Genomic DNA, 27,909 nt, shown 5'->3' on the forward strand with positions numbered 1-27,909 from the left:
ACCATTTCGACTATCCACTAAGCCTTTGATTGCTTTCGAGATATACCTACTGGCTACGGTTTACCTGCCAGCAATTGTCAATGATCGAATGACTAAAAGGGTCAATGTTGGAACCGAAAGTACCGTTCAACATAAATTATCGTCAAACGATTGTCTTCAAAGGATTTCTTTGTAATTTGTGCTGTTGCGTGCCTATTAAGTGGTCTACAAAATTTCTCCAGTGTTTTTCTTTTCTTTGAAAATTATACAGATGTAAATTTTACGACATGTTTTGGAAATTCGTTTTTTTACCTGAATAGCCACAGTCAAACTGCCACTCGAACAAAACCAATTTCTATAGGATTTACAGATTATCTCCGAATTGGTGAATTATCGTTGGATAATTAAACTCGAAACGATGATCAATGATGAAAAGTAGAAACAATTTTTAAAAACATAATTTCTCGAAAGATAAAGAATATATAATTAAACAAATGAGACGAATATGCGAAAAAGAAGAATATAAATATTTTAAAATATATTTAAATTTCTGTCTTCCAAGATTCGCGTATTATAAATTTGAAGTATAAATTTGAAAATTGTATTACAAATATTATTTTGTAAGATATCAGTATACGGCCTTTTATTTCAGCGGTAAAGTCAAGCAATTCTTCAGTGCGGATCAATGAATCGGCTCGGGCTGAAAGAAAAAGTTTCGGAAAACTCCTCGTGGAGAAAGAAAATACGATGAATCGAGCACACGTGAATCTCGCCACGCGCCACAATGTGCGTCTCTCGCGCCGCGAAGAGTGTCTTCGAGGCATACACTTTTATTTATTCCGCCCCGTCACGCACGTCGCTCACTCGAATCTGCGCGCACCCACACGACTTCCGAGGCCAGCTGCATCGTGCATTGTCGAATCTCTCAAAATCTTCATGCGTCACGATTTTCCCTTGGATCCTCAAGAGATATCGTCACACTTGCGGAGTATGCGCGTCTCAGTGACAAATCGACAGTTGTGGAAAAAAAAAAAAAACCCGTGAATTCGTCTCAGGCGGACGATAATCCGCCATTGATCGACTGTGAAAAGCATATGCAGGCAGATAATTAGATAGATAGATATCTGTACTATTTTTATCAGCGGAACTGGTCAGTCTCGCCTATACAGAATTGATTTTTTTTTATTCGAGAGATTCTTCACGGTCATAATTTTGAGGTGAAACTGCCCACGGTAGGATCAAGGATCAATTATATCCCACGTCGCGGGATACCGCAGGCGCCATATGTCGGCCGTGGGGTTCCGTCGGCTCGGCTCCCGTTAAGCTTCGCGAATGACTCCACGGTTTTCTATCGACTCGCGAAACCGTCTCATAATAGCCGCTCCGAGACGTGGCCACCGAAGTAACATCCATCATTCGCGCCGAGAGTTATTAGGCCAGCGTCCACGCGGCGCGTAAGACTACGGTGTGGAAAGGGCGGGGTGGCTCTCGCTTCTTGGTTTCTCCCTTCGATCCCTTCCCCCCTCCCTCGACAGTTAACGATGCGTTTTATGCCGGTGTTAAAACGCTGCTCGCAAAAACCGCCGTTGCTTTCGTTTCATCGAGCGCCGCCGTAACGCGCGGGTGGAGACGAAGCCAGAACGATCCGTAATGATCTCAGAAATGATTTACAGTTCTCTCGTCGCTCGCCTTCGCTACCTTTTTCTTTTTTCACGCGCCAACATTCCGACTAGTCACGTGGCCGATCCTGCCCGCTATTGTCTCTATCTCTCCGCCGACTGTCGGCAGTGCAACGCGGAGAAGTGAAATTAATCCGGCGTGGAAAGTAGAAGCGAGCTTCGTTCGCCAAAGTGGAAAACCGAACACGGTGGTCCAAGCCAATGACTTTTTCGTCTCGAAGAAAAGTCTTATTCCACGCGGATCGCTACCGAACTGCGGCTAACTAATAACACCTCGCGTCTTTAAGACCGCCGCTATTTTATTCGAAAGAAAAAAAAAAAAAAAAAAAAGAAAACGTCACGCGGAGGTATATGTATTCTTCACACTTTTTACAACGTAAACTTAATTTGCTATTGAGATTTTTAGCGGAGCATCGACTTCCTCGAAGATCGGAGGCGGGCAGGTGAGTTATCCGCCGATCGCGATCTTTCGGAGCGTGTATAAAAGGATACGCCGGCTGCTGTTACGTAGAGCTACGTTCCGGGAGGGTACAAAAGTTCCAATATATCAAGTGCAGTTCTTTCGGTTCCCGCGAAGGAACGGGGAGGACCCCGGATGAGCATGCCTCGAGGGGGTGGCGTGCAACAATGACAACCCCTCCTGATGCACATCAATATCCTCACGTTGAATGCCACATATTTTACGCCCGATACAAATGACACCTTCTTGAAAACCAATACCTGCTCCGCTGCGCTTCGTGACTCGATCGTCGCCGAGGACTTTTGTTAAGGTAGGCCCGAAATAATACCCTTCCTTTAACGGGGTCGCCATCTTTTATCGCGTCATGATGAAAAGCAGTCCGGAATGCAGCGGCGAGATAAAAAAGTTAAACCCCAGAGAGAATTGAGAGAACATTAACTCTTTGGTATTAACATTACGTGCGTAGACTTGAATATTTTAATTATAGATACCGAAGTAGATTAATTAAATATCTTGACGAAAGTTTACTTTCACGAAAAATGTTTTTTTTTTTTTTAAGATAATACTAAACGCCGTTGACTTCGCTTCCTGATAAATTTTGTACAGCATAGTTTCGAATAGCCGACCGTTCCTAGACGACCGTAGAGGTGTTACGAGTGCGGCTGTCAGCGGCGCTATAATTGAAGATTAATCGCCAGCGTGGGCGTCAGAGTAGCCAAAGTAAAAAAAATGCATTGTAGGGAAAAGGCACGTTGTTGGTAGGGCGGGTAAAGCGCCGAGCCTCGGCACCGTTTTCGCTTTTGTGCCAGGACAATTACTCACAGATTAGAGCTAGAATTTGCGAGGTGAAGGCAAGAGGGGACAATCTCGCTCACTTGATCTTTACATTTGCGACGGGCCACCAGCCATTCAATGGCACGGTGAAATATCATCTTCTGAGCGCGAAAGATCGTAAGACGAGCGAAAGAGCTGGATTCCCGTGGCACAGACCGTGGCTCTTGTGAAAAGATCGCATCTGAAAATTGATATCTGTAAGGTGATAAGTTACTCAGCCTCTCGGAAATGATAATACACACGTGAGAGAAATAACATCATACTTTGCTCGACTGTGCGCTCGAGTAAGTAAGTTGATTTCACTAGATCTCGGATTTAAACCAAAACTGCCGTCTGTACGTCGCAACTTTTAAGCCAGCGAGGCGGCTGAAGAGGCGTAACTCTTCGTAGCCACCGGATGTTCGCATGGTCGAAATTCGACACAGGTCTAATTTCTCTGACGACAGTTTAGGAAAGACAAAAAAATAGTGAGGAGAGAGGAGGGAGGGGGGAGGAGGAGGAAGGAAAGTCCGAGGGACCCTCGAGTCGGAGGACTCGGCTGCGAAGAAGCGGTGGGGGGGGAGGGGGGAGGGAGAGTGGTAGAAGAAAGCGGGACGATGGAAACTGCGTGCAGGAAGTCGAAGCGTATCCTCGCACACACGTTCTGCCATGATGGAAACCATACTTGAGGGAAACCTCGACCGGTGCGGCGCGGTGCACCGCGAAGAACGGATGGAAATGGAGACCACTTGTCGAGGTTGCGCGGACAGTGCTGCGTATCGTCGACATTTAACGCAGCAAGGCGCCGATTTTCCTTGAACCGGAAAAAAAAAAACCCCCCGTATAGCCGACATTCGCAGCTGCACGATAATAGAACTACTTTTACTTATTATTACCGCGTTGACACGCTTGTCGTGGGCTCCCTGTCCTTCATCGGCAAGAATAAGCCTTTATTCTCGGACACTATCCATTATGATCTCAAATGACACCATTAGACATCCCTGTATATTTTTTCCCATCAGCCTGTCTCTTTCTATAAATCGCATAGTCAGCTCATGCTTACATTTTGTTGACGCAACTTTCCTCGGACGTGTGTTTTACTTTCACGGGAATTGAAGTGCTAAGAACAACATAAGACACAAATCACGAGGAAGCGACTCCCGTTGCAAGGACAGACAGATTGAGAATCATTTGCATGAAACAATATTTAAACGTTCCGATCCACTTTTACCGTGTTGTTTATCTAACGGAGAAAGCGTCATATGTCGCAAAGTTGTAAGGTTCTCGAGTCGTAAAGATATATCATTATCAGCATCGATCATTGATAATTATCATTGAAAATCTAAATGGTTTTCCTGTCTCGTGACCTAAGCGTCGACGCGACAGTTGCGCAAATGCGTGGTCGGACTGTCAGACTGTTAGTGGCATCGTAGCAGATGTTACGATGCAGGCTGTAACTGTATGCACTCCGGTCCGATGCGTTCTTTCGATTTCTATTTTACGTCCGTGCGGTCGTTTCGTCCATTTTCAACCATCAGTAAGGGTGGAAATCCAAAACTCCTAATAACTCAGAATATTATATCGCCGGCGATAATAAAATGTTGTTGTCGTATCACTTCTTATTTTCTTCTAATCAATTGGAATTAATTTATTTAAACTCGATACATTTTTCTTAGATTTTTTTAAAAGATAAATATCTCAATGTTTTCTTAAACATTTTTTATATTTTGGCGCCTTCTCGTATTCTCTTTGTAAGTATCGCTAGTACATTGTTATCTGCGCGTCGATGCATAACTGAATTGTTTTAAAGATCGACCCTTCCTTCAGCGACGATATAAAACAGACAGTTGGGTCAAGTTTAAACATGAATATTAACATAATTTGTAATCTCATGAAACATTTATGAGACATTTTATTTGACGGAATTTATTATGGTAGCGGCGAGACTCCGACGAAAAGTAGCGATGCGTACACAAAAATATTATGATACTTCTAATTAATTAACTTCAAAACCAATATTCATTTATTTATAATAAAAGGAAGCTAATAATAATAGAAAAGAGTTTCATATGTAAATGTGTTTTGCGATTAACAGGAATAATAATGCAGTTTTCCTGCTGTGAAGATTCAAAAGATTTCGCAGCGGGTTAAAAATAAGCAATAATTTCCTTTCCGAAAATTTGAGTTCCAGACAAATTATTATGGCGTGACCACCAATAAATGACAATGGAATTTCAAAAGGTTGTCATTATCGTGCGGTAAATGTGAAACACATTTGACCTTGGAATCACTGGAGAACGATCATTAGAGACTTTTTATTTGAGTGTTTGGGTAAGGATAGGGGTCGACTTTTTGTCGTTCAAACTATTTCGACTATAAATTAGTCTACAACAGAACCAAATCTCTTCGGTGGAGCCTATCGTTACCGTCATCTTGTCTCTTCGGCGCGCAGATATCGAACATTTTGTGACCGATCCTGTAAGAATTTCGTTTCTAAGCCTGTAGATATTAGATTTGTTAGGAGCTACAACGTATAGCGCGACTTTTAGTTATTCCCACAGGATTTTTGCACCATTCACACTTCGATTCGTCCAACATCTCGGCAATCAAGCGAAGCGCGGCGCCGGATGACCATCGAGAAACTTGATCTCGCGTCAGGTAACGACACGTGACGAAAATGATGATGCTTCCACCGATCTTCGTGGCCGAGAGTCGGCCGCATATATAGCACGAGAGTACCAAGCGGAGCCGAAGTAAAAAGAAAGAGAGAGAGAGATGGATCTCCTCGACATTGTATCCTAGTGGCGGTGTCCACTCGGCGTAGGCGGATTAAGGGTAAAGCCAGCGGTGACGCTGAAGAGAGGGACCAGGGGGTCACGGGGGCTAAATCCTGATCGCGTTTCACGAGCTACCACCTTCGAATGTCGCGCTAGCTTCCATTAGCGCTACCTACGGTAGCTCGTCAAAGGAAACTGCTGCACCGACATTATCGCGGCCTGCCAAAACATGATTCTTTCCCGCCCGTCAGAGTCTACGAGCTGGTAGACTCAAAGGGGTCGCGGGGTAGTCTCGGTCTTTTTTCCGACTCGATTACATCGGCAAGAATAGGCGGGACGAGGGCCGAAGGGGTGCAATGAAAGTCTCGTTGATTCGTTTCGCTGACGATTCGAAGAAAGAGCGCTCGACTGCGTGAAAGGGTTTTCTTCGGGCATACGTGTCGCGGTAGGAAGCGGCGACGAACCTTTGGAAGGATTACAAGGGATTGCGATTGTCTCATTGATACGCATCCATGCGAGGAGTTTCATATTTAAACGGTGTAAACACGACGATATCTTTAGGGATTATTGAACGATCTCTCGTATAAAGAGACGCTTCTATTCACGAATCGAAAATATATTTTACATTATGCTGTGTTATTCACTTTTAATTAATCTACTATAACGTTAATAAAGAAATATGGTAATTTTACAATTATTGTACCGCAATTTCTAAAATTGTGTAAATAATGTCAAAAATAAAGTCCGATTGATAATAATCGACTCGAAAAATGTTATACAAATAAAATTGAAGACTGCATTAAAAATTGAGAACCACGTTCTCAATAGGAACGCGCTGATTATTGGCGAGCAGGGTGAATCCCTTATTCCAAAGTGGAAAACGTTGCATAGCCAGAGCTCAGCTGCAACCCATAAATATCTTAGCCCTTTCAGGTTAGCCCGAGTTGACCATAGAATGTTCTGAATTATTGCGTCTCACCAGTTAAACTCTTTACAGACTACAGACCACTAGCTCAGATGCTGTAATCGTTACAGTATTCTAAAAGCCAAGGCGGACGTAAGTTATGGAGCCTGGTGTTGTCGTCACCGAATGTTCACGTGAAACCAAGATATTTGAAGTATTAAGAGTAAGTAGTGTTGCGAGGACATTTTAAAAGAAAATAATATTATCAAATAAGCTGTTCTTAAACCTTTTTTAAAATAGATATCAGTATCTCTCTTTTTTATCATTATAAAATAAAAATTATTTATCTGTTGTGTGCGAAATTATATACACAAATATTGTGTAAATACACATATTGAAAAAAATATATTATTTTTAGTAACATTTTTTCTCTCTTTCTAGCATTTATCCCCTATGTAGTCGGTCGTACACAAAGATACATCAAGATAGGTGTGAAATCTTTGCCATCCTTATCGGGACGTGATCTTTCTTAGGTATTCCAGAGGAAAAGGGCTTTGCTATGTAATATTTGTTCACGGATGAAGAAAAGTTTAAAAACGCAAACTCTCCGTTCGGATTGCTGGGAGACACGTTCGAGTCGAAGATGGTGTGAAGTCCGCGGTTATCGGACAAACAAAAATGTTTGCATGGGTAACACATGGTCGTGCCGAGGAGACCAGAATGGAATAGCGTTCTCGGTGCTCGCGAAAACCAAACGGTTGTTTGACGTGCTGTGTAACAAATAGAAATACATCGTAATCGCGGCAACTAATGGACAGATTATCCATCCGGCACGGTGCCATATACGTTGTCATTTATCGCGACGTATCGGGGTCGGACGCAATTTAAAGGACGTCAGGTATGTGCACGCGGCAAGGGATACAAGAATGTGACGCAATATAAAATCCGTGACTGCGACCCGCGTTTACAGATCCTTCCATCCGCGTCCACGGCAGATCTCTATCAGCTAAAATCCGATTCAATGGAATTAGCAGTGCATCTCCATTGGGAGTTGTCCAATAAGGAAACTACACATATCCGAGCCGGCTACTGCGAGCAAATGGATCCAGAGAAAAGATCCGGAAATATTAGTCGAAAGACGAATTTTTTTTTCTCGTCGAAGGTTTCGGTATTGAATTCCATAGAGATCTCTGGCATGTATAAACATCCGATTACTAAACTTTTATTCATACACATTGACGCATCGTGATACCTTTTATCATCGAAGTATACATTCACGTGAATCAATAAACAAATATCTTGATGTAAATTCCTCTAATTCTCGATATCTATCGCATCACGTTTTAACACGCCTGAACGGCAGCGTAGCCTCGCACAATGAGCGAGGGTGCATCGGACTTAGGTCTTGATCGTACGATCGACTAGCTTCTAAAGCGAACACGGATCGAAACGACGAATGGAGAATCCCCGCGCGCGCTATATTGGATAGGCAGCAAAGGATTGGAGAGTGTGAAGAGGCAACGAGGCATGTCGCAACTCGTTACGATCGAAAGATTGGAATCTTTACAGGCGAGCCAATTGTGTCCTCCCCGTTTCGGCTTGTGTTAACCATGTAATTTGGCATACGATATCAAGCCGCCGCGATAACTCTATCATCGTCTTAAAAGAAATCGAAACGACAAAGAAGAAACGTAAAAGGCGCGCTGAGAATGCTATTCGACGGTATTTCGAAGACTAACAAAAATTAAAAATAGATTTAATTAAACAAATATTATTGTTTCAGTTCGAAGAAAAATACGGTTAATTATAATTGATAATACTCTGAAGAGACTGTAATTTTTGTGATGACTCAGTTGCAAATGTGCCTTGAAAATAGGAGCAAAACAAAAATTAGGAGAGATCGAGGCTTAAAATTGCTCGTGAAGAGAGACATAAATTTTACGGAAACGGTCGAAGGTAATCGAAGTGTCTACTTTAACTGGCGGAGGGGTGCAAACTAATGAAATAGATTCGTCCTGTATTTGCTCTCTTTCTCGCTCTCACTGCAGTGCGACTAGTTGTCCCATTTTTTCAAGCAGCTGCAACCGGCTATCTATTGTCTTATTGTTAGTTTCGCAGATGTGCAGCGCGACGCCAAATGACCGGCACGTGTCACTGGGATAACACGACTAATTAGGCGATGGATGTGAGCTGGCGGTAATGGCCTAACGTATTGATAAAGCGTTAAATGATAATTGTATCTTACGAAACGCGAACTTCCGCATTGCATTTGCGACAAAAATACTAAAAACAAAGACGTTAATCAGAATGATAATTATAAAATATATCTTAATTGATTGCTGATTTATATATTATAATTAATATGATTGACTAAAATCTGTAACAGATATTTATGTAACAGAAAAATAATTCTGTGTGGAACTATGCATATGTTGTAATGTGTACTCGTTAAATATGAGCTATGTATATGTTGTAATGCCCGTACTCGTTAAATATGTATTTTAACTATTTCACAAAAAAATATAGAACACTTTTCAGAAGCTCGAAATCAAATTTTCATCTTTATACTTCTAAGTAAAAAAAAAGCACATTGTTTTGCTTTTAAAATTACGTACGTTCAATACTCTGCAACTCGATAAAAAAATTTTTCTCGCAAAATTTATGACGTTTTTTATCAAGCTATAGAGTGTTGAAAGTACTGTGTTCTTTTTTTCAGCTCAGAACTGTGAAAATAAAATATTTTTTTAAACGGCCCAAAGCACGTGATAGTACAAATTTTAAGTTTTAACATGCTATTTTTATTTTTTGTCTATGATAATTTATAACCGCCGAGTTACAGCGGTTTAAAATATGATCAATTTTAAGCGCCTAAACATGGCTCTTCACGGCGATAGAAACTGGATGATTGCGCGCCATTAATACGCACGATGCCACATGAGTACGGCAACTCGGCAAAAAAAAATCGTAGCAAAATTTAAAAGACCGCATTATGTAGATAAAATGGAGTTTTTCACAATTGTCATAAATTTTACGAGAAATTACGAAAAACATTCTTGGTTTGCTTCTTCAGTATCTTCATTGATAACTCTTCTTTTTAAAGGAAAAGAAGAAAAGAGTGAATTCCATAGTTATCAAAAATTATCGGAGAAGGACAAATTGACATCTATAGGTATCTACTGAAGCTTGACAGGTTTAAGTATTTACTTACCTGTGCAATATCTCTAAGAAGCCATTCCGACACCAATCACTTCTAATCGAAAGTGTCGTCCGACAAGACTTAAGAGGACAGGTGAAGTTTGGTGATTCAGCTGTCTCAACGTCTATCCCCAAATTCATATGATTATTCGTATTCTTGTATCCACCCTGTAATGTTAGTTTTCATTAAATTACTTTCGCAAAGGATAATAAAGTATAGAAAAAATAAAATAATATATTTTTATGAACACATATAATGTCAAATATATATCTATTGCTTAAGTGTAACGCTATTTTAGAAGTCAAAAAAACAAAAGTAAAGATTGCATTGTTTTTTTTTTAAGTTTAGTATTCATGTTTCTTTTTATTCTATTTTTTATGTAACCATATTTTATATCTCGCAACTTTTTATTATTGGAAAGTGTCAATGGAGAGATCGTAAACATAACAATTGTAAAAAGTGCCTTTGTACGCCTTTGTACTTGTGTCAAAAATTCTTCTGTGTAATTTATGAGTTTCTTATATTACTCGTACGTACATTTCGACAAGCGTACAAAGAAGCCCGATAGTCATATCTGTACAAAATTCATAAGCATAAATAATCATGTTTTTATCTTTCGCTTTTACCTATTTAAAATGCCTAGAAAGAGCTATATCTGATACTCTTTAGAACAAAAATATGTACCATAAAGTGGAAGGGTGAAAAGATAATAATAAGATAGAAACGTTAGGAAACTTTTCTTCTCACGTAAAAGGAATTCTTATATAAAAGGAATTTACATAAAATTCCTTAGTTAAACCAAAATCTTTTCCTTTTCACGCGATTAACTCTTTTCCTGACCGTAGAGATAAAAAAGTTCCACATCAGCATAACAAGAGAAAAAAATGCGTCAATTTTGAAACGTGAACGCTACATTTCCTCAGAATTTTTTTTAGCACCCTACAGAGAAAGTATAAATTATTCATAATGCGATACTATATTATTTATAGTGAAATATCGTGTTATAACAAGGTGTGAGTTTGTGTACAATACAAAATCGATTTGATACATCAAGGAACCGTGTAACGCGTGATAAAATTAGTTCCGTGTTTTTCATTAGCATTAGATGCCGTATCGCGTGAGTTAGATACGGTATCGCGACCCTTTTCATTAATCGCGGTTTTCTAAATATCTTAATTAAATAGATGCGCGTGTCAGACATATTACGCGCCTTTTGACCGCGGCTCACCTTTTAGACGAACGGCTTGATCAAAAGAAAGGCTTAATCAACGATCGTGTTCTACGATCGCATCGATCGAATCACTGCATCAGTGCTTCTCAACCCTAATAAGGTTGTTTGTACGCGTACATTATTGTAGATTCTTTGACGATTGTATTTAAAAATAATATGTTATCGCATAATTTAGTTAAAGATTTGATTTATACAATATTTCATTCCTCGCTCGATATAAATTTCATGCTTTTTAAGCGTTATCCAAGAGAAGCACCGGCTTATTTGTACGCGGAAGTAAATATTAAATATGATAACCACGCCTCTCATATAAATGGACTCACGCACGTTGCGCCACTTCCTACGCGATCCTCGCACATACACGACAGTATACAAGGCCAGAAGCTATGTTTTAACAACTGAACGAGTATATACCGATGTCTCGAATATACGATTGTGAATCAAAAATTCGACAAATAATTGGATAAGTAGTTGATTTTGAAACGACATTACGATTTTAGATTAAAGTAAAGGAAGAGCGAATATCGAATAATTTTGCTAGTGGAAGTTCTAAGACGGTGCTGAGAAGAGAGAAGCAATAAAAACTAGTTTGAAAGATCCACAGCGCGGTTACATCAAGTTGCATAATGCACATCGTGGACCCTGTGGGTGTTTGCTTAGGGCGAAGTGCCGTTTGTCCCTTTCATGCGCACAAGACTATCCCGCCGAGTTCGTGCGCAATCTTTCTTCATAAAACCTTGCAATGCTTTTATCTCGATTGTAAAAATTAAAACAAATCTCTGAAAAAAAACGGTCGGTAATAATGGTTGATACGAAGTAGCTGTAATCGTGCGTTTCCTTTTCTCTGACTTAACATCAATCTGTAAATTAATAATTATTATATCCAAAGGAAACTATAATATTTTTTGTATTAAAAAAGAATCGCAATACATTTTAAATAAAACAATTTAAATTTAAATGTTCGAAAATATTTTATATTAATTTTATTAACAAATTGACTTATTCAAAATATTTATTTTATGTTTGAATAGAGATGTTTCATATATTTATGCATTGCAATTTCTAGGAAGAATTCAAAGAGCATCCTTTTGCTGAGAAAACGCGGCTGGACACGTTCGGGACGGGAAATAGCCAGATGAACGTGAGAGAGTGGAAACAGATCCAGCATCATATGACGCTGCGTGTGAAACTTTACGTTATATTTCAAAACCGATGGTCCAGTTTTCTCCATTTTTGAAATACTTAATATGAGCACGCTGACTTTTTAGTTGATTTTTCTTTTTAAGTGATCCTTTCCTACTGATTGACATTTCAGCATTAACGAAACGTGTCGAATGTATGTTTGAAATTCTAACTAGCGATAAAACGTCAAGCGTAAAAAACAAATAAACATGTCATAAAATTGATACTTTCATTGTCTATCGCATTTAAAAAAATATTCCAAATATTAACGCGTCTATTAAAGTTCAGCAGTGCTTCATTGATATCATATAATTTATTATATAATTTCAGAAATACTGTCTTACGCTAGGATATGCGTTATTAATCATGAGTGATGCAATAAAATGCATTATTCCTTTTTCCGCAATGAAGGCTAAGGTAAAATTTGAAAGGATAGATTAATATGAAAGGGAGTCACGATGAAACGTGAAATTCTGGCATTCCCACACTCGAATAATACAACCGCAACGCGTCATCTCCCTATTACCTGGCACGGCGACGCAGGTGAAGCGATTGCGAAAATCTGGAAAGGAAATTACGAAGTTTTTCGGAGCGTTAACCCGAATGCGGGACTCTCCCACGGTATGATATCCATTCAAACGCAACGGACGAATATCGAAGACGCGGGGTCAAACGTGAATTTGGAAAGAGGTGAGTCAACCCCAGCGTAAACACACATCGTAGAGGTCCGGTAAACGTCGCATGATCGGCTCTGTCCTTTCTCTCAAAATTGCATTTTTTTTTCCAAAGGTCTCGCTGGTTTCCCAAGCCGCACAGGTATGCGTCGGGATCCGCTATTTGAATAGTCGTTTACATAAGAGGCTATACATGTCTCTGATGCGGGGGATGCTCGGACGTGAAAAGGGTTACGCCAAACTTTTATTGCCTCCTGCGTCAGAAAAGGGGATGGACGGAGATGAATCGACTCGAATAAAGAAGTTAGGCGTTCGGTGACGTGTCCGTTTTATATGTGTCCAAATAGCCATGCACGTGGGAAAAGCGTCCGCGGATGGAATTTTGTGCAACCCAAAGTAATATAGTGCGCACTAAAAACTTATATGTGACAAAAATAATGTATAATTATTTATGTATATATAATATATAAATTTTTTAGGTATTGGATTAAAACTGTAGAATGTTTGAAAGCGTATATAAATAAATTTTTCTTCGTTTAAAGCTAACAAGAATCTTTCTAGTTGAGAGAAAGAAAAATTTAATAACATCTACTTATTAAATATCGATGCGATTGTTTCGTGCTGCTCATGATAGAGGCGTCGAATTATGATTTTGCGTGTAAGCGCGAGCATAATAAATTACACAGTAATAGGATTCCCAGAGTGTTTAACACAGTGGTTGGTCCATGACCGGATATGAGTAGTGACGTCCGCACGCAAGAGTTTCCACGAAAATAACACATCCATGGCGCATCACTCAAGCCCCGATCGGTGTTTTGCAAGCTGAAGCGTGGGAATATCCCCTACCGCAGTTCACCCTTATTTTTACCTGTTCGGGGGATTTATCGAAGATGAAATACTATCTAGACACCAGAGAATGAAATTAGGCGGCTTAGTGTTTGAAATGGACAAAGGTCTTTCAGGTATTTTCCGATAATTCCCAAAATGGTAATTCTTTATCATTGTCTATCACCGATGCCTTTCCATCGCAACCAACATACAGATAATATACAGATAGAAATTATAACTCGAAAACTAAGCTGCAGATAAAATTTTGCAAAAGGAAAAATCGTCTTAGAAATCGCTCAGGAATGCCATTTCAAGGATTAGGATTAGAACAAGAATTAGATTATTTTGAATCACTCTATATTATTAGAGAATATGTTACTTGTAACATTGTTAATTCTTAAAACATACTTTGCACAGAATTATAAAATTATGCACTCTGTTTCAACATTAAACATTTAATTTAAACTAATAAAGATGTAAAAATACGAGTAATGATGTTTTATGTTATTTTAATATTATGTTTTTAAAATTTTAGATCTTATATGAATTATAAAAATCTGATACAATTGTTCGAATAATTTTATTTGATTGTATTTTCTCTTTTTTTACGTTTATTCTATTTCTTGTATATTTTTGTTAAAGGATTAATATCTGCCGCAAGCCTTTGTGAATCATCGTGAAATGCATAAACATTAAATGATTTTATCCGCGATAGAATGTGACAGTATCTTTGATCTTGATGAATCGACGACTGAAGGCCGCTTTCAAGAGAGCCTCGTTGGAAATCGAGGCTCGACTTTCCACGCGAAGCTACAGGTAGAATCCCGCACAACTGTCCAGGATTATGTTTCACAAATTAACAAATATAATATTACTCAACCTATATTGCCCGCTTGACCATTTCTCATGCAATTTAGGTTTTATAAGGTTGGACGCTGTAATAGCTGCTTCAACATTTTCCGGAGAATCGTCGTCCACTTTTGTGAGTGGCATCGATTACGTAAATACAGAAAAACTCATTCTAAAACTCGTTCTATAAAGAGGTTCAAGTATCGGGTTTCCGCAAGTTTCCGGATCTTTCCAGGACCATTTCAAGCAGCACACGTAATGTTCTTTTCATTCATAACGACAACGTCATTGAATCTGTTATCACAGAAATGTCGTTCGCGGTTTGATGCGTTATCTTGCTAGAAAATTTTTAGTTATTTATTTGAAGTGTTTTATCACTTGCTGATCTAAATAATAAAAATTTTTAATTATAAGCTTTGAAATTTTTATGACCTGAATGTGAATGTGTCGAAAATAAGTTTGTTTTTGCTATATCTTCTCATCTTATCTTGTCAAAAAGTGAGATTCAGTAGTGCAAATTTGGGAATTTTGCGCAGTCGAAATTCAGACGATAGTGTAAATAGATAAATAAAGATCTAGAGATCGCAAGGTTTAACTTTGGCTTAACCAAAGTTTAATCAAGATTTAACCCTTAAAACGTACTCTCGGATCTCTCGTGTCCTAGCGATTTCGAGAAATTATTAACAATTTCTCGAAAACTTGCACATGCTTGCAGGTGAATTTCTATAAGAAAAAAATGAAAAAAGTACTTAAAAAGCAGAAACCTGTTGATCTCAACCAGTTTTTGTTCATATGTCGAACGATTGGATCCGCTGAGCGGCTAATTAAGTAGCAGTAGCATGTAATGGATTCAAGGTAAAAAATTTATGTTGACGGAAAACAACAATCCGTTAATTCATGGAAACAAGATTTTCAATTGTTATTTTCGATTTTGATTAATGATTTTCCTAGTCCCTTCAGTATTGTTCTAAAATGCTTCTATAGTATCCTCACACCTTTTCCATTAATCCTTTTTTATTAGATTCTTTTCATTTTTTGCTTACTCAGTAGGTCACTTGACCTTTTTTTGCCTTAGATGGGCCGAAAAAACTAGTTTTTAAGAAACTGAACTACTGTTCAGTATGGTTCAGTATTGGTCAGTATGTTTCAAGTTCGTATAAGCAGAACATCAGTGTGATTTTTGAGTTTCTAGAAATTTACTTTCTGAAATATACGTGATTTATACGTGAAATATACGTAATATTTAATCGTAAATTTTACTACATAGTAAAGCACGATTTTTTTCTTAATAAAAATAATATCATCTATATTTTACAAATAGCTACAATTTTAGAATAGTGTGGAAATCGAATTTTATTTCGTCAATAACGTGCTTTTGTGCCATTCTATATATCATCAAAATTGCGATGGTTCGAAATATCGTTACTGGAGAGTGTGATTCGACACAATGTGTCGATAGGTCAGTAATCGCACAGAAAACATGTCATAATAATCATCAACCGAAGAATAATTGTGGGTTTCAAGAGTTCGTCGCGATTTGGTCGTTACTCGGTGAGTACCGATCTCTATCACATTTTATATTGCCGAAATATACTCGTTGTCTAATAAGATACGAGATAATTTTTTGTGTCTATAACCTACAATAAATAATTTATTTCAAATTTTTTGCCTTGTTAAATTATTAGTTTTAACACTAATTTCTGAAAATATTAATTTTTAATAGTTTAACTTTAATGATAAATCTTAGTAAAGACACATTAAGGAAAAACCTTCTACTTTTCCTCTTTCCTTTTTAAAAATTGATAAAAAACCATGAAAAGGGTTAAATATAAAAGAAAGAAAGAGTGAATTTACGAGAGACACTTTGTATGAATATTTGTTTAGTGAAATTTATTACTTTACTGCCATACTTAACTCTAAAAAAAGAAAGGTTGTATATTTTCAACAATAAAGTGAAATATATAGTACACGAACAATTTTAGTTTTCTATTACAATATTAAGATAACCAATGTCATGAGGTTATTATGTCGAAAAATAAAATAAAATTGGTTAAGGCCAATGAAATCTATTGAAATCCAATGTCGAGAAAAATGTAATTTATAAACCCGTTACTATTTTGAAACTAAAAAAAGGGAAAAAAATAACCTCTTTGGTTTTTTAAGTATTAAATCGTTTACAATCCTTTTCTTTAATTTTTTTAAATTTTAGAACTTGTCTTTATGATATCGTTGCTCCGCAATTAAATTCACTCCAATATTTTGAGTATTTTTTAATTAAATTTTCAAAGCGTTTTCCGTCGGCGCACAAATATTCCTTTGCCGATATAAAAACGGACCGACTAATGCCAGTAAATTCGCAAATATTATGTAGCCTTGTCGCAATATTATTTCGAGAGACACACGCGCTATCCCTTCCGGCCGATCCTGACGCGTATCGCAGTTCGTCCTAGCGCACAGACAAACAGATAACGCCGTCCCGAGTGGTTTACCGGGCTAGTCTTGTTTGGCTTACGGCTTATGGAAATATGCTGTGACATCGGAAACGCACGCTGCTTATACAGGATCACGGGGTAGCTTCGTGAGGAACTCGAAGACGACCGAAAATTTTTATGCGTCTCATGTGCGCGAAACACGCACATCTCGGGATCAACGCGTAAATTAAAACACATTGCGGTACGAGCTCTCCTGTTCGTCGTATTCTTAGAACAGTCTTGAATCACGTTGGTTTCAGCAGGAAGAAAGACCTAACGGAAAATCCTCATTGCCTTATGAAATGTTAAACCATACGACAATTTGCTGAATACATTGTTCTCGTTGGAGTGATTTATTCTGACATTTTTATGTCTTTCCCAATAGCATGAAAATTCGAAATAATGCCGTTACTTTTTTTCCGCTTCTATTACACAGTAATTGAATAGACTTTCACCAGTGTTACACCTGAACAGGGTACCGTTAACTCAACGATGACTCAAGTATTTTAACTAGACAGTAGAGCGAATAATTTCAATGTTGTGAAAGTTTATTTAGTATTTTTACAAAAAAAAAAAAAATAATTGAATACAAAAATATTTTTCCTTCCGAATCCGAAAACAAAGGATTTAAGGGGAATTACGGAGAATATTTTCTTAGAAGCTAGATTTTTTGACGCGGTGACCTCTTTTCCGCTTTTATTTTGATGGATAATTTTATCGAGCCCCTAGTGTACATTTGCACAGCGTATCTTTCGTTGTATGAAATATCAGAATCGCGATTGAACTCGATACCGCGAATGGTTACCGATATTACCTTCGTCGCGTCGGAAGCAGCGCAGCCTCCCGCGAATCTCGTTACTCCACCGCGAGATAATGGCCATCATCGGTAAGAACTCGGGTATCCCATTTCGTCGCGCGACTACCCCATCCCGTATATCAAAAATGTTTTATGTCGCGATGGCGCAACGGGGAGGCGCGAGGCGAGGCTATGAGATGAAAGCGTTGCTCGCTTGTCGGTTTTCCGCGGCAACATTATGCGGTTTATGATCGCGGCGTCGCGAAACGCCCGTCCTGCGACGAGGGCCATGATCCTCGTTACGAGCTCGTAAAGAAACCTTTTAATACGTCCATCCAGCACTTTCATTCGACTTCGTCTGAAACTTCAGAGACGCGCGAAACTTTCTTAACTACTTCGATCGTTGGCATTGAAATTGCTAGCGCGCTTTCGATAATCCCTCTCGCCTCCGTGTTCGTCCAATCGCAACGCAATCTGCCGCAGACTCGAGGAATCCCCCGGCCGCATAATTCTTTTGTAATTCCGCAATAAGCGCGACAGTCACGAGGGCGGATTACGCTCGACCGTGCTCTTCTCGTCTGAAGGTTGTCAAAATAATATTTGTTCAGTTCTGTGAGTTTCGACTCGAAGAGGCTCTCTTGCCGCATCCGACCACTCCTCCTACGTCAGTTATGAGACTTATGACCATCATGATTGTCATGTTTTGTCAACTGTTTTGTGTGCGACAAAAGGGCTGCCACCGTAAGGAACACGAACCTTTCGTCGGAGCCTTTAGCCCGTTTGCGTCTTGCAACGCTACTGATAGACGTGCGCCGTGCATTCAGAGACTAAAATGCAACCGGAAGTTTTGTTCAAAGTTTCGGTAGAAAATTCGATACGTCATTCGACTGAGAAATCCTATTTGTCCACTGCCGAAGCCATTTTTACGATACGTCACACATCGGTCAAATTCCATTTTGAGAAACGTGAATCGCGTGGTGTCTAAATGCATCAAATGTTCATCAATGATTGACGCACAAAAATACGTCAATGCGATCCGCGATGGATTAAAAATACTTCCCACGATATTCATGGCTTTTATTTCCGTTGCGATACAAACTAAGATTTTTATTCAATTTCCAACGCATTTATATTTTGGTACCATCTAATATTTTATTATCAATTATTTCCCTCGCTTCTTATTTTCTCTTCAATTTTTTGTTTGATAAGTAAAATGTCACTCTTGATACATAGCAAATCAACTACTTAAGTAAATGTGTATGTCGATAGGCTTTCGACACTCCGAACGGACTCCCCTCATTCGTTTCTTTGACAGGTGCGATGATAGTACAATTCGGGAGTCACGTACAAGCCGAGAGCGAAAATCCCTGAATCCATCGCTACGCTGTGATCCTTGCAGATCTCTCTCGCGCGAGCTCCCCCCTCCCTCTAGCCTTCACGCCCTCGACGTTCGGAAAATGCCCCGAATCGTTATTTTTCTCACCCTCGACGACCCTCCTTCTCTCCGATCAACCGAGGTCCACCGCCGCCACCACAATCCGGTAATTATCGACGGCAAGGCGGCCACGAGTGCGTGACTATGATAAATCTATGATAGCGGCCGGGAAATTTATTACGCGCCTGGCGCGAATGAGATTCCGCTCCCGCGGCTGCTCGCATAAACGCGAAAGGCGTCATCATCATAGACGGGGTGCTACTATCGGGGAGGTCAGTTAACGGAAGGCAGGGCTGGACTCTCGGCCAATCCAGCTCGCTGCATGGTAATAAAAATATCGGGGAAAAACATCGACAATGGCCGCCTTCTCTTTATGGGCTACATATGCGAAACGACCTTCTATTTTTCTTCACGACGCACGTTCGCCGTGCGTTTTCCGTGACGAAATAATCACGTTGTTACGTCGTCGACGTAGCGAGACGAAGACACGAGTCTTTTCGAACGTTATATTACATTGGTGTCGAATGTATCAATTGAAACAGCCGAACAAATTTTTTAATTAATTTAAAATTTTTCCTCAGCAAAGTCATCAAAAGATATCGAAGTTCCTGCCTGGAAGAATAAAACTGCGGCCTTTCCAGGATTAAGCCATCGAAAGGCAAATAGGCAATAAAATTTTTTCAACAGATAATATGATAATAAATAGATACAGACAATAAGTCTTTGTGTTTAATTTTTCCATTAAATCTCGGTAATATTTTTTTATTGAGAAAAAATAAACAGTGAGATTTTTCTGATCTGTCAGACAATATTTAAAGGGTCTTGTGGACCTATGCGGATTATTAAAGGAAACAAAAGAAAACAAAGTGAGAAGAGACGAGGAAAAAAAAGATGCGAACCGCAATGAAGCTCATTTATTACACCGTCCACCGGCTGTTCACGTAGCAACGCCCCAGGACAAGCATCTTGGAAGATAAGAGCGCGTACTGGAAGCGGATCGGGGCCTGAAAAGATCGGCTATTAAGGTAACCCTAGCCCTTGTCGAACGCTCATTCTGACTCTTCGGACAACTCTCTCGACAGTAATTGGTCGGTGAACTTCTCCTCTCAAAGGAATCGTTTTCATCTTTCGCGATATTCGTTCCTGGGATAATTATCGAAGATGATTATGCCAAGTGAGCTTATTCCGCAAAGGAGGGAATAATGAAATAACATTCCCTTTTGCGTGCTTTATGATGTAATCTTATTGTCATCGACATTTCAATAATATAAAGACCGCTGCGTAATCCTGTGCTTTCTGGGTAATGTAAAAATCTGTCTAAGAGAACAAGACTCTGGAGAGATGTCCTTATTGAGTTGAACTTTCGAAAATCGCTCTCGGAGAATAATATGCAACTCCCAAGCTGAAACTTCTTATTTCATATCCTGCCATCATTACATTAGCAATCTTCAATCCCGCTTACCTTCTTTTATTAATTTTATAATAAATATCATCTCATACCTTATTGCTTGTTTAGCTTCATTAGCGAGAATTTCAATATTCCATTCAGATCGACAAATTAAACAGCAAAGCGACGTTCCCTTCTCCTTTTTCGACCGCGTTTCGGAAAAGCGCACGGAGGAAACAGTTTGGTTCCGTTCGTTACGAGCCTTTTTCCGAGACAAGCGAGTAACTTAATCCCATTTTCCAACGTAGACAATAAACCACCGCGCGTACACGGGCGGTCACGCGCGCAACAAAGTGCGGCGCGGTCGGGCGTGTGTGGACCGGGGGAGACATTAACCGAGGGCAGATGCTTCCGCGCGTCGTTAAAAAAGCGGAGAGGGCGCGTGCCGGCATCAAACAACTAAAAATACTCGAACGCCTCCTCCTCTCTACGAGGAGAGTCAGCCACGCCCGCAATAAAGTTTCGCTCTCTCACTCGCGCGCACCTTTCAAGCCTCAAAACATCCTAAAAGCCTTCTAATCTCCACCCTCCTACGCTGCACGTAACAAATAAGCGCCGCTAATTCTGATAATTAGTAACGACGCCGCCCAACGTGAAGATCTAAACGCCACTCTTTCGCATGCCTTTTTTTAATCTTTTACTTGATTATTGTTCTCTCCAGAGAGATAATGCTTCCGATGAAATCTTTTATTACAGGTTTCTACAACACTATCGTTGCTTTCTAATTCAATTCGTCTTTATAAATAGTAATTGTTTTTGATCATTAATTAATTCTCAGCCAGCAGATCGCACAATTATACGTGTTTCAATTGCAATAACATCTGGAATGAAAATCCCTGGAAGGATTTGATGGCGCGCATGCGAAATTGAACGGTACGTACGGCGGATAAATCTCGCTTCCTGTGGAACGAGTCGAAATCTTGTTTCCGTGTTTATCCTCAGAACCTGGAGACAAATATCGGTCCTGGCTCTCGACGACAGAATACGTGGGGAACCTCCCTCAGGATCGCGCAGCATAAAAAACATCCTCGATACTGGCAGAGAGACACGAGGCGCGCGCGTGCCGACGACACATTGTGTCCCCCACTGCTCCCTCCCTCCACGTGTTACCGATCTCGCGGATGTCGGTTTACATATTTTTAACCACTTTTTTTCCAAATCCCACAGTCGGCTCATTTCTCATTCCCTTTCGTTATCTTTCTTCCGCGCGGACATGTGCCTATCGAGTCTCTCTATTACATTTCTCTCTCTTCTTCCTCCGCGCTACGCCGGAACGCGTGCGCGCGTTTTACCCCGAAAAGTGGATATTTTCGTTCGGAAAAAAGAGCGAAAAAAGCGCGGATTCGTTACACGAAGCACGAGGGTCGTTTCTGGTCCGCGTGCAAGCGAAGCAGTACAGAACGAACGAACAAACGTCGGCCGGGGCAAAGAGGACGGCGGAGAAGAAGGGTGTCGCAGGGGGAGAGGAGAGAATCAAGAGCAAAACAGCAATGGTCGCGAAGGGAAAATGAAAACCACGCATCTGCGTGAAAAGAGAGGGCGAGAGGGTGAAACCGGGGAAGAGAAACGCGTTGTCTCTCCCGGAAAGTGGAAATTTGACGATGGCAGCACGCAGAGAGGGGCGAACGCACCCTTATTATGCGCGTTCCGCACGAGCGAGAAGCAAAAAGCACCTCGAATCCTTTAATCAAAAAAAAGCCACCGTGATTTATCGCGTCACGCCACCGATTTAAAGTATCGCAAAAGCGTCAAGTTTTTAGCAGTTTCTCGTTTTCGATACGAACGCTATCATTTAGATACTTTATATTTTGTATCATTGAGAAACACGCGATTCTTAAAAAATTTGTGCGTACTGACGAATCTCGCGTTGGATTTTAATAATTTATAACACTGCGCCATTATCCTCCTATTGCTAATCAATAAATCCGATATTAAAGTTTCGAGTACATTTTAGTATCTTTTTAGGGCGCACTCGCCCGTCTCCATCGTACTTCGTAATCTCATCAAAACTTTGCCATTAGCCAGCCGCGGGTCAGTATTCGGACGTTTACGACGCTTTATATTAATTTCATCCGCGAAGAGCTTCCAGCCTCGTTTCGCGAGACGTGAATGATCGATGATGGAAGACTCTCATCGAGCACGGCGGCGGTTTAAGGCGCCAAATGACTCCATCAGACGTACACTAACGCTATGACCATGTTAATCTCGACGCTATTGTCGCTAACGCTCGGCGTATTATTTGGGTGGCCAATCAAGCGTCCGTGAGCATGCTTCGATCGAGTTTATGCGCCATAAAATGGGAATTGCTGCCAGGCCATAAGGGCTGAGCGGATTTCCCGCCCGCGCGACACACTCGTTTTAGTTTGGACGCCTCTCTGTGGTCACGCAGTTGCGATTTATTCCGATCGAATTGCGCGACAGCAGCCGCGATGGGAGAAATCACAAGTGAAGCAAATCGGACCGAATTATCTGTGCGTAAATTCTAATTATTATGCCTCCCCTGTGCGGCTATTAGAACACTCAAAGGTCTCTTCCCTTCGGATAAACAATTAAGTGACCGTATGGAGCTCGAGAAGGCGCCGCGTTATTAAGCTGTAGATTTTGATTAGAAAAACAAGCAAAATCGCTTCAAAGAGAATAAATTATTGAAACTCTTTGATCTTAATTCACGTCGTAACATAAATTATCATAAATAGTATTTCTTTAATTGTAAGTTAAATTACAAAACTACCATAAAGGTTTCTCGTTATATGTTTGTTCTCGTAATTTATAACAAAAAGATAATTTATGAAAGCTTGCCACAAAGCGTGTTATTAACGAAAATTTTTAATTCTTATAGACGGAAAGAGTGCCCGTCAGCGAATATATAATATAAAATTTATCGACCAGTACAATATACTGTTCCATTCTCAAAGAAACGAGTGACTCGTTAGATGTCGAGATATTAACGCACGAACAGACAGGTAGAAGAGCTTGGAAAGGTGCCTTGAGGCGAAGAATCCTCAGGTGCAAGCTTCGAAATGGGATCGTAAGGCGACGAAGAATTAATTCGAATGGGGCACGTGTGAAATACTTTTATGATCCAGCAGTATACGTTACAAATAAAGGATATAAATTCTGAAACTCGTTTTTCAATCGATTAAATCTTCGGCTCTGTTAATTTGCTTTACAATAAGATAATTTTCGGTAAAAATATATTAAGAACATGTCTGTAAAATAGAGATTTTTAAAATAAAAATATAAATAACGTTAAATAAAATTTATAATATAGTAGGCAAATCTTATAAAAGATAAGTTTTGCATATTTTTGTTACAACTGGATCGATAAAAAAAAAGGATCTAAAGTTTCGTTTAATTCTACGTTCTCTGTGTGCAAACCCATTGAAAAATGATCTCGATTGCAGCCAATAGAGAGACGGATTGATGTCAGAATGGCCGTGTTGTGACAGCGACACGAATTAATCCCTTTTCTTTGAGGGAAAGAGTAAGCCAACATGCTCGAATAGCAAGGCCTTTCCGAGGGATAGGGTTGCGCAAGGGTTGAGGTAGAACGATGGCGGTATCGATTTCAAAATGGTTGCAGGAGCCATGCGTTTCTATTTACAGCTAATAACACTCTTTCATAGAAAATCTTCACGATATATTCTCCAGAAATGTTTACAATTTTTTAAATATTTCTGATTGTATAAAACATCTGCATCAAAAAAATCTGCAGATTTTTCTTTTAATACAGATGTATTATTAAAGAATTAAACGCGCTTGATTAATTCAATTGGAATTAATTATCAACGAATACAAGTCTTCAACGTCGTGTAATGTCTGTCGCAGCCTCTGCTTGATATTCAGCGGACGTTCGTTTCCGTTTCCTGCATTGCGGCGTATAGTTCCGTTAACTAGTCGTAAGGACGAGGAATGCAGGAGACTCGTGCGCGAGATCGGAGACAATTTATTTCGCGACATGAATATTCCCCGTCGTCCTCGTAACTTGTTTCCTGTCATTCGAGGATCTATAACCGCCGGTGTTGTGGTGGCATATATTTTAGAAGAAGGGAAACAAGAGGAAAACCTGTCGCTATAACTCACCGGAAACGCCACCTCCGTAGGAAAGGTGCGAACCTGCAGTCTAATGAGACCCTTAACTGTTTAAAATGCTCGATCTCGCGTCGATGATGGAAATCTACAATGTAAACTCTACGATCATGGACCACCACGATATGTTGTAAGATGTAACCGTTTTTTATAGCGGCATTTCAATATTTATGATGTTCTTTGGGTTTTAACAAAATTTAAAAGTTTTGATTTATGGTTTTACAGTAATCCGCTGTGAGAAATCATGTTTAATCAATAATATCTAATGGGAAACAAATAGTTCATGAGACAAGAAGCAATAAAAAAATAACTATTCAAATGCATACTTAAAAAAACTTTAGAAACAAATAATGCAAATTGGTTATATATTTTTTAGTAAAGTTTAAAAGTTTTAACTTATATATACAATACTCCACAAAAAATGGGGTTCACTGAGCAATACAGCATAGTGCGTATTAATGGCGCGCACTCAGCCATTTCTACTATTTTGCCGCGTGGAGACGTTAAAATTGACCACATTTCAAGCTGTAATAAATTTCAAAACACCGTAAAAGCTTTCAAATGTTTTTTTTTTATTTTTTGTCTGCAATGATTTTTTGTCGAATTTTAGTAATTTGAAAGTTGCTCAATTTTGTGCGTCTGAAAAGTGTTCCCTATTTTTATAAAGTAGTGTATATATTTTATATATAGATATAATTTTTCTTGTTAAATATTAAAATAAATTGCCAGTTGATTAAAAGTCTTGTGAAAATATATAAAATCTGAATAATGCTACCTGTCATTTGTTTATAGATAAAATGTGAAAATGACATGTCTCGAAATAATTCTGTTTTATGCGATTCTAAATCTCATTGAGCAGAACTTATCTACGACGCTGATAATGTGTTCTGGCGAACGGCTATCTCGGTGCTCGCACATAAATCATGATTAGGGCAGCCGCATGTGGTCGCGATACATGCCGTGTGAATCGGCCGCTGCGTGCGAGACGGCACGAGAGATAGGTTTATTGCGGGCACTGCGAGTTTAGCATCGCAAAGTCACACACGTATACCCATACGCATACGCATACACGCATTTCGTCTCACAAGCCTCTCCAAAATCATTACCGACAATGGCGCGGGACAGACGGCCATCGAGCTCGGACAATGAGCAGTGTTGGCAGCGACGTTGTCAGCCAACCCCGAGCACATAGGCTGCTGCCAGTCTCCGCTAACCCCTCCTCCACAACCCCTCGATCCTTTATCCGTCTTTCTCCGTTTCTCCGCTTCTCTCTGACTATTCGACCCAGAAAAAGGAGGGGTTCCCCGTGCAGATTGCACAACCGTCCGACGCCAGCTGGCCAACCCCTTGACCCCAACAGGGTGGACGCTCGACTCACCCGTAAAGATCCCGTGTACACGTAACCCTGGTCCGATCTGACCAAAGGGGGTTGAAAAAGAAAAGGTGTCCAGCCGGCCGTTACCGTCGCACCTCGCTACTGACCGATTGGATGGGTGTTAAACGGCGCGCGAGATGGCGAGTGAAGAATTGTGGAACGCGGGCTGAATGAAAGGGGCATAAAGAGGCACGACACAGAAATATGTTCCAGGTGATCCGGTCAATAAAACGCCGGGCTGAGTATCGGGGCGAAGGTAAATCCGGTTTGAATCTCGCGTTTTTCTCGCCGCGGCTTTTCGAATTCGCGTTCACGCGCGAAGACACCGCTGCAACGGCGCTTCGAGACGCGTCGCCGTTATGCATTTATAAAAATGTAGGAACAGGTGACACACAAAACACGCGGTGGCTGTAACAACGGTAAGCGGTTGGCCACTGCAGGAACGAAGCAGCTGTACACTGAACTTCTAACGCTAGATATCTCTTTGTTTGAGGAAGTTTTTTTCCTTATCTGCGCCTGTCGGAAACAAGTTTTTCCAGCTCGAGGGAACGCCAGAATTCCGCCCGTGGTGCTCTCGTGCACATTAATGCATATTCGTAGAAACGTGTCTTATTTAAAAGACAGTGCCTCTTTATTTTACTAATAATTTCTGTATGTTAAATTAATTATATAATAGTAAACAATTAAATGGGGACCATTTTCTACAAAAAAAAAAGAAAATTAATTTAACAAAAATTTCACGCTCGAATCACTCTGACGCGATTTTGATCTATGCTTCTTTATCCATCCAGATCGGCAGATCGTAACTAAGAACATTGTTCCGTTCGCAGGTACTTTGCGACGGCCGATGCGGCTCGTTCCGCCTCGGCGTTTTTTTCTTCCCCGGCTGACTAAGTTTTTTATGGTGGCCGTGTGTCGGACCCCTTTCGGAACTACCTGGACGCGTGCGCGGCGCGTTTCTGGTCTCGTCGACTTGTTTCTTTTTTTTTTTTTTTTTTTTTTTTTTTGTAGAAAGCACGCCGCGCTACCTGGAACACCCGGGAAAGACGAATTAATATATCGGGTAATGGATTAAAGGCCCCGGGACCTACCCCACGTAAATGTCGATGCAACCCTCTCTCTTTTCTCTCCGATGCGTTTATTTATACCTGCGTCTCTCCGCGGGATGCACGCGCTTATGGTCGACGCATAACCGCGCGCACCATACGCACTATTGTGCGGAAGGCGAGATGTCGATAGGGTTGCGAAACGACAATCCCTTTTTTTTTTTCTCCGCGCTCACACCTTCGGCGGAGTAATTGGAAAGCGATATATCCTTCCGCTCGATGAAAACGGGTGCTGTATTGAGTGGCGACCTGCGTGCTATAAAAGTCATCATAGCGACGAGTACAGGTTCACGATAGGTCAAAGGGAAAATAGATGTGTTATTTTATAACGTAGCTACTTTAAACTTCGCATACAAATTTCATGTAAATTTTATAACGTTATATGATTTAATTAATATATGCAAATTATATTAATTATCTATGTATTATCGTAAAATATTGATGCACGAATAAAAATAAATCGCTAACAAATATTAGCTAAATTCTCGAATTATTACGCGAATTGCAAATAAAATAATTTTATCATCAACGGAGAAAGATGTATCATTATTTCTTAAATAGGAACTAATAACCCTCAGTTACAGCTGCAGAAGAGCTACATTAAACGCACGAATGGCA

General features: G+C 40.0%; 1 long non-coding RNA gene across 1 annotated transcript in view; it reads right to left on the reverse strand.

The window, feature by feature from the left end:
• The window catches only part of LOC105668516 (uncharacterized), a 48,736-nt gene that overhangs the window by 18,297 nt on the left and 2,530 nt on the right, over positions 1-27,909 (reverse strand). The window contains exon 2 of the long non-coding RNA XR_001100120.2: positions 9,821-9,975. This is a non-coding gene — a long non-coding RNA (uncharacterized lncRNA). The remainder of the gene's footprint in view (positions 1-9,820; positions 9,976-27,909) is intronic.

Source organism: Linepithema humile, chromosome 7 (genome assembly GCF_040581485.1).
Source record: "Linepithema humile isolate Giens D197 chromosome 7, Lhum_UNIL_v1.0, whole genome shotgun sequence".
In the NCBI taxonomy this organism is placed as follows: Eukaryota; Metazoa; Arthropoda; class Insecta; order Hymenoptera; family Formicidae; genus Linepithema; species Linepithema humile.